The sequence below is a fragment of the Oryx dammah genome, unplaced genomic scaffold, assembly GCF_014754425.2.
Source record: "Oryx dammah isolate SB20612 unplaced genomic scaffold, SCBI_Odam_1.1 HiC_scaffold_15, whole genome shotgun sequence".
NCBI lineage: Eukaryota > Metazoa > Chordata > Mammalia > Artiodactyla > Bovidae > Oryx > Oryx dammah.
Genome location: NW_024070199.1, coordinates 49,250,164 through 49,266,461, shown reverse-complemented (window position 1 = coordinate 49,266,461; position 16,298 = coordinate 49,250,164). Strand labels below are relative to the sequence as shown.

At 50.8% G+C, this 16,298-nt stretch overlaps 1 long non-coding RNA gene and 1 pseudogene across 1 annotated transcript; one reads left to right on the top strand and one right to left on the bottom strand.

Annotated features, from left to right (window-relative positions):
- Positions 1-1,535: 1,535 nt before the first annotated feature.
- LOC120874222 lies at positions 1,536-2,896 on the bottom strand. The gene is made up of 2 exons (XR_005723612.1): positions 2,227-2,896; positions 1,536-1,755 (listed from the first exon to the last, which is right to left on the bottom strand). It is a non-coding gene; the product is annotated as an uncharacterized LOC120874222 (long non-coding RNA).
- A 6,828-nt stretch (positions 2,897-9,724) lies between these two features.
- LOC120874126 lies at positions 9,725-10,337 on the top strand (annotated as a pseudogene).
- Positions 10,338-16,298: the final 5,961 nt, after the last annotated feature.

Below are 16,298 nucleotides of genomic sequence, written 5' to 3'. Positions count from 1 at the left end.
TCCTCCTTGAGCACCTCATAGGCTGGGGGCACCGCACCGTGGGCCCCAGTGAATAAGAGCTGGGACGGGCGGTTCATGGTGGGGACGGAGCAACTGTGGTCCAGATGCCAGCACACACTCGGAGGACCCTCCTTTACCCAGGAGTTTCAATTTCTCCTAAGTTTCCTTTTCCTGGGCGGGTTCCATTTCCTAAGTGGAAATGGGCTGGTCTTAGGAGGAGGGATGAACCACTGAGTGTCACGTTACACGGGGGTCAGTGGGAGGGAGGCTCCTTTCCCAGAGGCTGGAAGGGGCTGGAGGTTTCCTTCCACCCTCCCAGGTTCTCGGCTGGGACTCCCCTCTGTCATAATAAAAAGACAGTTTAACAGGAGAAAAATAACAGTTTACCAGCCCGTATACCTCTTATCTATGGGAGGGACCCAGAAAAGCTGAGCAACTTCCCCAGCTGCTGAATGCCGTCTGAGCTCAAGATGAGAGGCTGTGGTGGGCAGGAGAGGCCTCCTTGGGGAGGTTACCCCGAAAAGCACAGAAATAAGGGTGGCTTCCTGCAGAGGTCAGTCCTTGCCGCCTCCATCCATGAAAGTTTCCAGGAAATGCGGTCGGCCCCTGGTCCTGGTACAATAGTGTTAGTCGCTCAGTCGTGCCGACTCTTTGTGACCCCATGGACTGCAGCCCACCAGGCTCCTCTGTCCATGAGGTTTTCCAGGCGAGGATACTGGAGTGGGTTACCATTTCCTTCTCCAGGGGATCTTCCCAACCCAGGGATCGAACCCGGGTCTCCTGCACTGCAGGCAGATTCTTTACCGACTGAGCTACAAGGGAAGCCCCCTGGTGCAATAGGGGCACCCTTACAGGGAGGTTTGCCTTGTTCATTAAATGTCTCTCATAGGCTGACTTCTACTCAGCCTCAGAATTGAAAATAACCAGTTAAAATAATCAGTGTACAAAGAGGCTTATTTGGGGTTATGAATTCTACTTCCCTTAACACCCAAGTCAGGGCCTGTATTAGCCACGCCCCCTTCCCTATTTAGGGATGTGGTCTGGGGACCCTTCCCCAGCCTGGGGTTCTCAGGCCCAAGCCTGCTGCAGCGCTCACTGTCCCCATTCGGAGCCCCTGCCAGACCCCACTCAGCCTCACCCCTGGGCCCAGAGGAGCCCCGCCCCCACCGCCAGCCCCCCAGCTGCACAGGCCTCCCCTCTGAGGGGCACGGGCCCCCCAGTCCTGAGTCCCCGCTCCAGGCGGGGTTTGGGTCCTTCCCGGTTGCAGGTCAGCACCCAGCAGCCCGTGTGGCCTGCCCCGAGGAGCCCCCACGGTGCCCCCTCATTTCTCATGGGACCTGGGGTGGTCCCAGAGGGAGCAGGCGTGCTGGCAGGACAGTCCCTGGGCTTGGGGCTGTGCCCCCTCCTGAGGGACAGGGTGGGTCGGCCAGGCCTCCGCTCTCTTCAGACTTCTTGAAAAGAGCCAGTCATTTTACCAGCAAATAGATTTACACACAGGAATAACAGATAACTGCAATTTAGGACAAGAAAGTCTTAGCAAAAACTGTAACCACATTCAGGAAACAAAGGGGAAGGTGTCACTCTGTAGAGAAAAAGGAGGCAGTTGAGGGGCGGCTATGAGCAAAGTCCATCAGAGAAACGCGGCGAGCAGGGTGGTGGCGGTTTCTGTGGCTGAGCTGCAAGGACTCTCGTTGGCTGGAGTTGTTTTTGGCATACAGAAGCACCCCCCTTCTCCTCTAGGTTCTCTTGGCTGGTCTAAGAATTAAGTTGTCAGAGTCAAACAAAAGTTTAGCAACATGTATACATGGGAGAGACCCAGGGCAACTGAAGCACCATCGAAATAGCCAAGACCCTCATCTTAAATACCATCTTCAACTAACAACAAGGGAAGGTGCTGGGGTAGGGTTTCATGACTTGAAGGGGGCAACTGAACTAGAAATAGAAAGCAAATGTTTGGGAAACAAATGTTTATTTGGCCAGGCAGGGACACGGGGACACAGACTGGACTCTGATCGCCAACAAACCCTTTCTCCAAATTATTGTAGGCTGTTATGGGGAGGCAACAGTAAAAGCTTCCCAAATCCTCTGTTTCGTTTTCCTTTTTAAAAATAAATAATCAGCCTAAATTAATCCTTATGCCAAAGAGAAACGTTTTGGGACAGTAAATTTTGCTCCTCTCCAGTGGGTACTATCGTTACAGAATGTTACAGGAAAACCAGAACCAACCTTTCGGCCAACCCAGTATGTCCTTGTGAAAGCCCCCAGCTCTCCTTGAGTTGTGCACAGGCTTCTCATCATGTTTTCATTGAGCCAGGGGAAAAGCTCTCCAGGCAAACCTGGGGCCATGTGTGCCTCCTGGAGGTTTCTGAGTGAGGTGTTATGGAGGCTCGATGACCAGCAAGAGGCCTCTGATCCCTCATGAAGAGAAAACAGAATGTAAATACAGCGAGAGCACACTGCCCTTTACCCTCCAGCTGCCAGCAAAGACTTGCCCAAGCACAGACACCGCTGCCAATCATCCCCTCGTGAGGGGCACTGAGGGGCGCTCATGAGCTGTAGTTTCTGCAGACCCTCGGGTCAGAGCAGAGATGTCAGCATCAATCAACCAAGGCCACCTCAAGTTATGGGCGTCCCAAAGCTGACAAATAGCCCGATTTACATGGATGGCCCTTCAGTTACCTTACAGACCTTGTTTTTCCATCCAGGGCTGGATTGCTTTGAAGCAAGGAATGGGGCATGGAATTAATTAAGGAATCTGAGCCCAAGGTGGAGTTGGGACAGGCCTGCAGGCTAAGCTCTCTTGCCCTCAGTGCGTCAGTGGTCACCGCAGACAGGAAGACGTGTCCCTCTACACCTCCAACAGGAAGGCCTCTGCCCTTCTCACACGGCAGGAGGAAGCTGGTTTCTCTCTGCCGCCCCCACCCCAGCAACAGCCCAGCCGGGGGCCTCAGGCCCAGCCCCGGAGCCCCGTTGCTTTGCACCCCCGCTCCTCCAGTGGACCCCGGTCGTCAGCGTCCCTGCCAGCTCGCCCTCCTCCTAGAGTAGCAAGTCGTCTGTCCAGGTCCTCTGGGGCTCCGTCTGTTCCACCATGGCTCACATATCCTGAGTTGCATGTCCTCTGCTATTCCTGAATAAGCCTGTCTTTGCTGGTGCTGACTGGAAAAAAATGCACAAACTAAATGTCGAAAATTATGTTTTATTTTGCAGACAAAACTGAGGCCTTAAGCCTGAGAGAAAGCCTCTCTGAGGATAAGGGAGGAGCCAGGACACATAGGAGTTTTGCAACAAAAGCCAAGTAGTCAGAACATCAGATCACTGTCACTTAAAGAAAAAGCAGACATCCTAAGCAATGACCTAGTACAGTTCTGTGAATGGGACGGTGCAAGCATCTGGGCTCACTGGAATCATTCCTCGGGCTGCGCCTCCACTCTCTGGGGCCAGGGCCCTGCGCTTCCCCATCCAGCGTCCCCCCAGAGGGGCGGCTGTAGTGTCCACAAACCCTTGTTTACTGATGTGGCCGGCGACATGCTGTGCCTGTAAGCTTTTCCTGCACTTTCAACTCTTGACCTACAGAGTACGCTGTGTAGCTCATAGTTATTGAATTCCAATAGTCATTGGTTTTGTAAGTTTTTCTTGGGCAATAAAAGTACCCTAGAAACTATAAACCTTGTTACTTGCCTAACAGACACCTGCCTGTTTGCCCCATCTGGGTCTTGAGCAGACTGGGGAGCAGAATGGAAGTCGGGGGCGGCCGCCCTGCACGCCCTGGGCCCTGAGGTGGTCAGTGTCCAGCCCTCTCCCAGGGTGGTCCGCTGGTTTAGGTTTTCCTCCCTGCTGGGCCAATTCCAGAGTCCCCCAGCCAGCCCCGTGGCCCTCATCCAGAAGCCGCTGACCCTGTAAGGACAGTCCAGCGCCGCCTGCTTCCGTGTCTATCACACCTCAAGGTGGGAGGTGACTGCTGGGGTGGGGGCCACCCACTGCCCAGTGGCCACACGGAGAGCTAGCCTTGGGTCAGGGCCCCGCGTGGATCCACGGCTGACAGCACCCTGCTGTTCTGCCATCTGGCATCACTTCTGGCATCTTGTTGCTCTTTACCTTCCCTTTGGGTACTAAGTAACTCAGTCGCGTCCAACTCTTTGCGACCCCATGGACTGTAGCCCTCCAGGCTCCGCTGCCCGTGGAATTTCCCAGGCAAAAACTGGAGTAGGTAGCCACGCCCTTCGCCAGGGGTCTTCCTGACCCAGAGATCAAACCCAGGTCTCCTGCATTGCAAGCTGATTCTTTACCCTCTGAGCCACCGGGGATTGTTTTTGTACTTTTTAGCTGACATCTATCTTCACTGATACATGCAAAACTTATCTGCTCAATTTTTAACCCCAGAGGCACCGTGAAGCTCATACGCGTACAAGACAACGTGTCCCAGAGCTGCAGCCAGCTCCTACCCACATCTGGGGCTGGCCTCTCAGTCACCAGGAACACGTGCCAGTTGTGAAAAACTACACAAACTAGTGGGTGGAGAATTCTCAAAGCCCATCTCTCCACAAAAGCAGGAAAAAATTTGCAAAAAATATCAGAATCAACATTTTCAGCCTCTGAAAGTAGAGAAAGTCTTGCAGAAATCAGAGGAGTGCTTAATCAAGAAAAAATAGTGTAATTTCAGTACAGAGCTGCGCGGCATTTTATCCTACCCTGGTTCCATCCCTCGTGTCTAAGCTCTGCGGCAGCCTCGCAGACAGCAGCCTGCAATCTATTTCAGACTCTTGCCAAAGTCTGAAGAGGCAGGAGCACTTCCTAACTCATTCTCTGAGGCCAGAATCACCCAGACACCAAAGTCAGAGAGAGAGAGACTACAAAGAAAAACAAAGACCAATATCCCTTATGAGTATAGGTGTGCAAATCCTCCACAAGCTCTAGCAAACTGAACCCAACATATTATGTATACACCACGACTGTTACCAGCTGGAGCTGGAGCCAGACTCAAGCTGCTCATTGCTCCATGTTTGACAGACAGACAAGTTTTGTTGATGGGAGAAGAAAGATGCCTTATTCAGGAAGCTGGCAACCTGGGGAGATGACAGACTGGTGTCCCCCAAACCACTTCTGAGTTGCCGATCAGGGCAAGCGCTTTTAAAGGAAAGCGTCCAGGGTTTGCGGGTGGTGGCTACATGCAGAGCAGCACAGTCAGCTCTGCCCAGCACCCTGAAATTGGTGGTGCAGGGTCTGGTGAGCAGCGTCTTATCTGGAGTGAAGTGAATCTCCAGCCCCAGGGTCAGGCTGTTCTCGTGTTCTTGAGGGCAGTTTCGGGAAGTGCGCCGCATGGAGCAGCTTATGTCACTGCTTCAGTCTGGCCCTCGTGCTGTCAGCTCTTTCCCTCTGGTGGCAGCTTTCCGTTAAACTCAGTCGCTCAGTTGTGTCCAACTCTTTGCGACCCCATGGACTGCAGCACGCCAGGCCTCCCTGTCCATCATCAACTCCTGGAGGTTACTCAAACTCATGTCCATGGAGTCAGTGATGTCATCCAACCATCTCATCCTCTGTTTTTCCCTTCTCCTCCTGCTTCAATCTTACCCAGCATCAGAGTCTTTTCTAGTGAGTCAGTTCTTTGCATCAGGTAGACAAAGTATTGGAGTTTCAGCTTCAGCAATATCACTGAATATTCCAGGAATATTCAGCACTGATTTCCTTTAGGATGGACTTGTTGGATCTCCTTGCAGTCCAAGGGTCTCTCAAGAGTCTTCTCCAACACCACAGTTCAACAGCATCAGTTCTTCAGCACTCAGCTTTCTATATAGTCCAACTATCACATCCATACATGACTACTGGAAAAACAGTAGTTTTGACTAGATGGACCTTTGTTGGCCAAGTAAGGTCTCTGCTTTTTAATATGCTGTCCTGGTTGAACATAGGTTTTCTTCCAAGGAGCAAGCATCTTTTAATTTCACAGCTGCAGTGCCCATCTGCAGTGATTTTGGAACCCTAAAAAATAAAGTCTCTCACTGTTTTCATTGTTTCCCCATCTATTTGCCATGAAGTGATGGGATCAGATGCCATGATCTTAGTTTTCTGAATGTTGAGCTTTAAACCAACTTTTTCACTCTCCTCTTTCACTTTCATCAAGAGGCTCTTTAGTTCTTTGCTTTCTGTCATAAGGGTGGTGTTATCTGCGTATCTGAGGTTATTGATATTTCTCCCGGCAATCTTGATTCCAGCTTGTCCTTCAGCCAGCCTGGCATTTCTCATGATGTACTCTGCATATAAGTTAAATAAACAGGGTGACAATATGCAGCCTTGACATACTCTTTTCCCAAGTTGGAACCAGTCCACTGTTCCATGTCCAGTTCTAACTGTTGCTTCTTGACCTGCATACAGATTTCTCAGAAGGCAGGTCAGGTGGTCTGGTATTCCTATCTCTTGAAGAATTTTCCACAGTTTATTGTGATCCACAAAGTCAAAGGCTTTGGCATAGTCAATAAACAGTAGATGTTTTTCTGGAATTCTCCTGCTTTTGTGATGATCCAATGGATGTTGGCAATTTGATCTCTGGTTCCTCTGCCTTTTCTAATACCAGCTTGAACATCTGAAAGTTTACGTTTCACATACTGTTGAAGCCTGGTTTGGAGAGTTTTGAGCATTACTTTGCTAGCGTGTGAGATGAGTGCAATTGTGTGGTAGTTTGAGTGTTCTTTGGCATTGCCTTTCTTTGGGATCGGAATGACAACTGACCTTTTCCCGTCCTGTGGCCACTGCTGTGTTTTCCAAATTTGCTGGCATATTGAGTGAAGCACTTCCATAGCATGTCTTTTAGGATTTGAAACAGCTCAACTGGAATTCCATCACCTCCACTAGCTCTGTTTGTAGTGATGCTTCCTAAGGCCCACTTGACTTTGAACTCCAGGCTGTGTGGCTCTGGGTGAGTGATCACACCATCACGGTTATCTGGGTCGTGAGGATCCTTTCGGTACAGTTCTGTGTGCTCTTGCCACCTCTTCTTTATATCTTCTGCTTCTGTGAGGCCCATAGCATTTCAATGTTCCCTTGGTATCTCTAATTTCTTGAGGAGATCTCTAGTCTTTCCCATTCTATTGTTTTCCTCTGTGTCTTTGCATTGATCACTGGGGAAGGCTTTCTTATCTTCTTGCTATTCTTTAGAACTCTGAATTCAAATGGGCATATCTTTCCTTTTCTCCTTTGCCTTTCACTTCTCTTCTTTTCTCAGCTGTTTCTAAGGTCTCCTCAAACAACCATTTTGTCCTTTTTGCATTTCTTTTTCTTGGGGATGGTCTTGATCACTGCCCCCTGCACAATGTCAGGAACCTCCATCCATAGTTCATAGATCTGTCCATCAGATCTAATCCCTTGAATCTATTTGTCACTTCCGCTTTATTGTAAGGGATTTAATTTAGGTCATATTTGAATGGTCTGGTGGTTTTCCCTACTTTCTTCAATTAAGTCTGAATTTTGCAATAAAGAGTCCATGATCTGAGCCACAGTCAGCTCCTGGTCTTGTTTTTGCCGACTGTATAGAACTTCTCCATCTTTGGCTGCAAAGAATATAATCAATCTGATTTCAGTATTGACCATCTGGTGATGTCCATGTGTAGAGTCTTCTCTTGTGTTGTGGGAAGAGGGTGTTTGCTATGACCAGTGTGTTCCCTTACAAACTCTGTTATCCTTTGCCCTGCTTCATTTTGTACTCCAAGGCCAAGTTTGCCTGTTACTCCAGGTGTCTCTTAACTTCCTACTTTTGCATTCCAGTCCCCTATAATGAAGTGGACATCTTTTGGGGTGTTAGTTCTAGAATGTCTTATAGGTCTTCATAGAACCGTTCAACTTCAGCTTCTTCAGCATTACTGGTCAGGGCATAGACCTGGATTACTCTGTATTGAATGGTTTGCCTTGGAAACGAACAGAGATCATTCTGTCGTTTTTGAGATTGCACCCAAGTACTGCATTTCAGATGCTTTTGTTGACTATGAGGGCTACTCCCTGTCTTCTAAGGGATTCTTGCCCACAGTAGTAGATACAATGGTCATCTGAGTTAAATTCACCCATTCCAGTCCATTTAAGTTCGCTGATTCCCAAAATATTGATGTTCACTCTTGCCATCTCCTGTTTGACCATATCCAATTTGCCTTGATTCCTGGACCTAACATTCCAGGTTCCTGAGCAGTATTGCTCTTTACAGCGTCGGACTTTCCTTCCATCACCAGGCACATCCACGACCGGGTGTTGTTTTCCCTTTGGCTCTGTCTCTTCATTCTTTCTGGAGTTATTTCTCCACTGATCTCCAGAAGCATACTGGGCACCTACTGACCTGGGGAGTTCATCTTTCAGTGTCCGACCTTTTTGCCTTTTTGTACTGTTCGTGGGGTTCTCGAGGCAAGAATACTGATATGGTTTGCCATTCCCTTCTCCAGTTTAGTGTTAGTATCGGAAACAACCAAGAAATGCGGAACAGACACTGTTACCTATGTCCTTCGGGGAGGAACTAAAGATTCTGTGACAGACAGATGATGGCTGATTCGCCGTTTAAATTGTTACCTGCTTTTATGGCCCAACTGCTATTACTTTTATCACTACATAGTCTTATCTTTTAGATTAACTCTTGAACCAGGCTTTTGTGACTCAGGGTTAGGCCCCTAGGAGACTAAAGCCTTTTTCTACAAATAAGAATCAGGTCCCGTGGAGGGGCCTTTGTACCTGGGAGAGCCCCTGCAGGTTCCTGCTGGGTTTCATGACCAAGAGGCATTTATTCCAGAAATGCAACCATGGTTTAAGAATATGTCAATTAATAAAGTCAGAGTAATTAATACATGGTATTAATAAATGAAGAAAAAACACTCTTGTGATTATCACAATTACTGCAGACAAAGCATCTGACAAAAATCCAACAGCATCTCCTTTTAGAAGCATTTCAAAGAAAAAAGCACGTCTTCCACTTGATAAAGGACATCTACAGGGAAGGCACAGCTCAGATCACACACAAAGGTGAACGACTGAAAGCTTCTCGAAACTGTAGACCGCTTTGGGAAGCATACAGTCATTTTCACAATATTGGTTCTTCCGGTCCAAGAACGTGATGTGTGTCTCCACCTGTTTACATCGTTCTTTATTTCTTTCATCAGTGTGCTCTAGTTTTCTGCGCACAGGCCTTTGGTCTCCTTAGGTAGGTTTATCCCTAGGTATTTTGTTGTTGTGTTGCTGTGGTGAATGGGATTGTTCCCTTAATTTCTCTTTCTGATTTTTTGTTGTGTATAGTGTATAAGAATATATCCTTATCAAATTGCCAATGGCATTTTTCACAGAACTAGAACAAAAATTTTACAATTTGTTTAGTAACACAAAAGACCCCAAACATCAAAGCAATCTTGGGAAATAAAACAGAGCTAGAGAGGTCAGGCTTCCTCCAGCTGATCCCTTCCTACAGGGATTCCTTCCTGGAGGAATCTGACTTCAGACTATACTACAAAGTTACTGTAATCAAGACAGCATGGTACTGGCACCATGGCAACATAGACCAATGAAGCAGGGTAGAAAGCTCAGAGAGAAACGACACACCAATGGGCACCTTATCTTTGACAAAGGCAGCCTCTTCAATAAACGGCGCTGAGAAACCTGGACAGCTACGTGTGGAAATGAAATGAGAACACCTCCTGTCCTCCCTACTGGCCCCAGAGGGAAGTCTCTGCTTGCTGTCGCTGCTCGGTGGCCCCTCCCCAGGCCCAGCATGTGCCTGTCGTGGCAGAGGGCACTGCTGGCAGCTGGCTGGGGGTGGTCCCGGTGGTGGCAGTCCAGCTGGGGCAGCAGGTGCTGGAGTACCGGTGGTGCTGGGGCCCATGGGGCCTCTGGCGGGCCCTGCCGTTGGAGCAGGAGGACTTGGGGATGGTGGGCATGAACCGCATGGCATTCCGCTAGGGCAAGGCCATGCCCCTCCTCTTGGTGGGCGGCGTGCCCCAGGGTGGCACCATGCTGGACACCCGTGCCAATCCACTGGGAGAGGGCACCCCCGCCACTGGCTGTGCACCAGGCTTGGTCCAAGCGAGGCTGAGAGAAGCTACAGCCGGTCGAGGCAGGCATGGCAGGCAGGGGGCCACGCAGGCCTTCATCCTGGAGGTGATCGCCTAGCTCCGCGAGCCAGCCTGTGTCCTCTGCAGCAAAGACTCCTTTACCCTCAAGTCCTACCTCGACCTGTTGGCCTCTCCCCAACTCCAGGCTCCTGCCGGGGGCGCAGGACAGCCTCTGCACACTCCCTGGGCACTCACAAGGCCACCATCGCCGGCTTCAACCCTAGTAGCTACCGCGACTGCCTCACCAAGGGGAGCAGAGCGTCGCGGTGATGTATGCCCGAGCATGGAGGAGGGCAAGGACAAGGGCCTGGCGTGCCCTGCGAGCAGCTGGTGCTGTGCCCCTGGCGCTCCCTCAAGCTCAGCCTCTGCAGCGAGAGCACCCTGCCTCAGGACGACCTCATCTGCAAGCCCTGCAGCCCAAGTCCAGGATCGGGCTCCACAGGCCAGGCCCTCAAGCCTGTGAACCTGGACGCTCCCTCCAAGTGGACTGCCCACATTCCTGGGGATGCGCTGAGGGACACGGGCCAGACGGCCCCCGTGCTGGCCCAGCTCAGCTGTGACCCCTATGCAAACCCACCCCATTACTACAACCCCAGTCCCACCCCATGGTCATCAACCACACACACCAGGTCTTGAAACAGGGACTACAGAACACAGGGCAGTCTGAAAGGCTGCTTTCAGGTTAGACAAGAACAGCACCTCTTCCCACCTGAGAAGCTCGCGATTCCCAGATCTCCGCAAACGGCTTTGCTGCCAGGAGAAACTGCATCAGAGCGGAAACTGGACCTTTAACCCAAGCACATTGTTCGCTGTTATGTTAATCACCAAAGCAGGGGGAAGGTATATGCATACGTTTGCAAAAGCTGGATTATTGAAAACTTGCCTCTTCACACTGTATCTTAGGACAGTCTGGGGTGGAGAACCAAGAGTGTGGAAGCAGGCTGGTTTTCGAAACGTTGGTATTTTTCCCCTTGAAAACTTTTTCTAAGAAATGGATCCGCAGGATCTGCAGGGACAAAGCCACCACCTGTGCCTCTTACGTTTGAATTCAAATAATCTGCATAAGAATTTAGTATATGAGGTCTTCTTTGATTCTCCTTTTCTCTTTGGTTCTACTCAGTTTCACAGAGGAAATATATATATAATTTGAATAAACTGAATGGGGGGAAAAAACACTTCCTAACACCATACACAAAAACAAACTCAAAATGGATTAAAGACCTAAATGTAAGGCCAGAAACTATAAAAAATCCTAGAGGAAAACATAGACAGAACACTCTGATATAAACTGCAGCAAGATTTTCCTTGAGCCACCTCCTAGAGTAAAGGAAATAAAAGCAAAACCCAACAAACAAATGGGACCAACAGTTAGAACTGGACACGAAGCAACAGGCTGGCTCAAAATTGGGAAAGAAAGACAACACGGCTGCATATTGTCACTCTGCTTATTTAACTCATACCCAGAGTACATCATGCAAAATGCCGGACTGCACAAATCACAAGCTGGAATCAAGATTGCCAGGAGAAATATCAAAAACCTCAGATGTGCAGGTGACACAACTCTAATGGCAGAAAGTGAAGAGGAGCTGAGGAGCCTCTGGATGACCGTGAAAGAGGAGAGCGAAAAAGCTGGCTTAAAACTCAACAATAAAAAAACTAAGATCGTGGCACCCAATTCCATCACTTCATGGCAAACCAGTTCAGTCGCTCAGTCGTGTCTGACTCTTTTCCACCCCATGAACGGCAGCACACCAGGCCTCCCTGTCCATCACCAACTCCCAGAGTTCACTCAGACTCACGTCCATCGAGTCAGTGATGCCATCCAGCCATCTCATCCTCTGTCGTCCCCTTCTCCTCCTGCCCCCAAGCCCTCCCAGCATCAGACTCTTTTCCAGTGAGTCAACTCTTCTCATGAGGTGACCAAAGTACTGGAGCTTCAGCTTTAGCATCATTCCTTCCAAAGAACAACCAGGGCTGATCTCCTTCAGAATGGACTGGTTGGATCTCCTTGCACTCCAAGGGACTCTCAAGAGTCTTCTCCAACACCACAGTTCAAAAGCATCCATTCTTCAGCGCTCAGCCTTCTTCACAGTCCAACTCTCACATCCATACATGACCACAGGAAAAACCATAGCCTTGACTAGATGGACCTTAGTCGGCAAAGTAATGTCTCTGCTTTTGAATATGCTATCTAGGTTGGTCATAACTTTTCTTCCAAGGAGTAAGCGTCTTTTAATTTCATGGCTGCAGTCACCATTGCAGTGATTTTGGAGCCCCAAAAAATAAAGTCTGACACTGCTTCCCCATCTATTTCCCATGAAGTGATGGGAGCAGATGCCATGATCTTCGTTTTCTGAATGTTGAGCTTTAAGCCAACTTTTTCACTCTCCACTTTCACTTTCATCGAGAGGCTTTTTAGTTCCTCTTCACTTTCTGCCTTAAGGGTGGTGTCATCTGCATATCTGAGGTGATTGATATTTCTCCCTGCAATCTTGATTCCAGCTTGTGTTTCTTCCAGCCCAGCATTTCTCATGATGTACTCTGCATATAAGTCAAAATTCCCACAGTTTTTTATTTTTATTTTTTCCAGAAATGGATAGGCTGATCCTAAAATCCACATGGAATTGTCAGGCCAAAACAATCTTGAAAAAGAATAACAGAGTTAGCGGCTCATGCTTCCTGATTCAAAATTCACTACCAAGCTGCAGTCAGCAAGGGGTTGTGTTCCTGGCGTAAGATACACACATGGACTGTGGGACGGAAACTAGAGGCCATGATAAGCTTACAGGCAGATGGTCACAGGAGGCCGCCAGGCTGCCAGGACTGTTCACAGTTGGCGCAGATGCGGTGTCCACATGGAGAGGGAAGAAGCCGGACCCTGCCTCGCAGTTCATACAAAACTAACTCAAAACGGATACAGTGAGACAGGCCGTGACCTGGGGCCTTTTGCTACAGGGCTTATTCCTGGACCAACTTCTCCTAGAGTGACAAAGAAACTGTGAGGAACTAAGAAACTGCATTCACGGGCAGCTGGGGCCAGACACGTGCAGCAAGACACAGAAGGCCGGAGCTCGCCTGCCTGTGCAAAAGCTGCGCCTGCCCGTGATCCCGCACACAGCGCCAGCAACGGGGGCAGGCCATCGAAGCGCCCCTGCGGGCCAGCCCACCCATCAGGCCACACCCTCACCCACCGAAGGGACCAGCTCGCCCCGTGTAGGGGCGAACATGGGCCCCTGTTGCTTGTTTTTGCTCCCTCCTTCTGAAGCAGGGCCCCCAGTAAAGCCATGCCTCAATTCCTCTTCTGGCCTCGTATCAATTTCTACACTTAAGAGTCCAGGAGCCTGAGCTGGCAACAGTAGGACCTAGTATAAAAGCTGAACTGCAAAACGGTTAGAAAGAAACGCAGTGTGACTTTGGATCAGGCAATGGTTTCTTAGCTACATTACAAGTAGCTAGAGAAAACAGAGATAAATTGTCATTTGCCAAATTAAAAATGTCTGTGCCTCAAAGGACACTCAAGAAAGTGAAAAGACAATCCAAAAAATGGGAGAGAATTTGGAATTCATGTATCTGACAAGGCACTAGTATTCAGCATATAAAAGAAGAACTGCAATTCAACAACAGCAAGACCCACAGACCAAGCAGTCAGTGGAAAAAGGCCCAAGAAGACAGTTTCCGAAGACACGTGAACAGCTGGTGAGCAGAAGCCGTGCTCGGCGCCGGTGGTGGGCAACGACATGCCCATAAACCACCACCAAGGGGACAGCTGCCGTGGTTTTATACAACCCAGCAGTTCCACTCCAAGATGCAGGCCGAAGAGAGCTGAAATGTGTGGTTACGGAAAACCTTGACCACAAATGTTTCTAAGCATTATTCATGATAGCCAAAAGCTGGAAATGGTCAAATGTCCATAGGTTGATGAAGAAAGAAAAAAAAAATATGGTGTCCTCTCACAGCACAACATTAACCAGCCATAAAGACAGGGGCTTCTGACATAGCCTGCAGCACGGACGGACTTCACGTAGTGAGATACTGCAGAGCGAAAGGCGCAGGATTTACACGGAATACCCCCGGAGGGAGACCCACGCTGAGAGAGCAGACTGGCGTTTGAAGGAAGTGATGAGTTGAAGGGATTAGGGAGGGCCCGCTAATGGGATGGGGTTCCCTTACCCTAAGGCGGGCGGGGAGACTGGCTGTTGGAGCTGGACGGTGGTGCTGTAACATCACACCAAAAACGTGCTAGAGAAGCTCACTTGGACGCTTTCTGTGGGTAAAACAAAAAAGGTTCTGTGCTGCAACTCTCAGGTGATTAAAAATTAAGCCATATAACCAATAAATAAATAAGGCTTCCCTGGTGGCCCAGAGGGTAAAGCGTCTGCCTGCAGTGCAGGAGACCCGCGTTCGATCCCTGCATCGGGAAGATCCCCTGGAGAAGGAAATGGCACCCCACCCCAGGGCTCTTGCCTGGAAAATTCCAGGGACAGCGGAGCCTGGTAGGATATAGTCCGTGGGGTCTCAAAGAGTCAGACACGACTGAGCGACTTCACTTTTCTACCAATAAATAAAAGCGCACGGAACCAAAGGCGTGACTGCCACCCGGCAGCAACCTCCTCCGTGTCACCATCAGCGCTGCACAGCGGGTCGTCCTGTCTATAGACCGGCCCCTGGGGAGAAGCTGCCGAGGCTGAGCTGCGGCCCCTCTCCAGCCAGGAGCAGGGGACCTGCTGGGGGCCCGAGGCCGCGGGAGAGCCTCGCCCCGGGCAGTCGAGGACGCGAGCCTGCGCAGACACAACCACCCGGCTTGTGGGTGTCCATCCTGCCCACGCCGACGCCGCCCTCTGACGGGCCGACGTGCACAGCAGCTCGGCCGAAGGACAGCCTGCTGCGTCCGTGCCGCCAGCAGGAGCGCAGAGCACACAAGAAACCTGCACAAGGAGGGCTTAACAGGGGGGCCGGGGTGCAGAGCACAGCTGTCCCGGAGAGACAGGAGGTGAGGAGGCCCAGGGTCACAGCGCCAGGCCTCAGGGCGGTGTGGGGGCCGCTGGGGCACCGAGGCTGGCCTGGGAGCCTTGCCGCAAAGGGACACAACCAGTGGGATGGCCTTGCTCCTAACAGGACGGTCCAGGCCTGGCCATCCCCTCCCACAGCCTCACACACAGGTGAGGGCAGAGACAGGAGAGCACGTGGCCCTGCGGTCTGAAGAGAGCAGAGGCCTGGCCACAGAGCCGACCCACCCTGTCCGAGGAGGGGGCACAGCCTCGAGCCCAGAGCCTCCTGCCAGCATGCCTGCTCCTCCTGGAGCCACCCCAGGCCCCATGAGAAATGAGGGGGGACGGGGGAGGCAGGAAGGCCAGGCTGCATGGACACGCAGGCCCAGGGCTCCCAGCGGCGGCCAGACGCCAGGCAGGCGTCCGGCCTCCGCACAGCCGGCCCTGGTGGGGGACCGTGGGAGGCTCCTCGGGGCAGGCCACACGGGCTGCTGGGTGCTGACCTGCAACCGGGAAGGACCCAAACCCTGCCTGGAGCGGGGACTCAGGACTGGGGGGCCCGTGCCCCTCAGAGGGGAGGCCTGTGCAGCTGGGGGGCTGGCGGTGGGGGCGGGGCCCTTCTGGGCCTGGGGGTGAGGCTGAGTGGGGCCTGGCAGGGGCCCCGAGTGGGGACAGTGAGCGCCGCAGCAGGCTTGGGCCTGAGACCCTCAGGCTGGGGAAGGGTCCCAGCCCCAACCAACTCCTAAATAGGGAGCAGGTGTTGCTGAGACAGGGCCTAACTCTGGTGAGACCCCAAATGTGCCTCTTTGGCACATTGATTATTTTACGCTGTGTGGATGAAAAGTGTCATCTGCCCCATCAGAAAGCAAAGGGCGCTGCAGACCTGAAGGCCTCAACCTGCAGCCCCTCAGGGTGGAAAAGCAGGCTGCTGCCCAGACAGCTGGGAGGTGCGTCAGGGGAGTGATTTCACAGAGTCCAGAGTCTTGCATGTTCCCATATGAAGAAAAGGGCTAACTTCTCTAAATTAAGACATTGAGTTTTCTTTAATTAACAGAATCTTTTGATGTTCCAACTACCTGGTTTTACTGCTCAAACTCCTATAAATTCTGCCCCTCACTTCATCTCTTTGGAGCAACCTGTCAGAGCAAACGAACATTCTGTGTCTCGGACTTAGGTGCTCAGGTTTATGGCGAATGAAAGACAGTTCTCATCTATTAGGCTGTACTTTTTTTTTTTTTTTTTT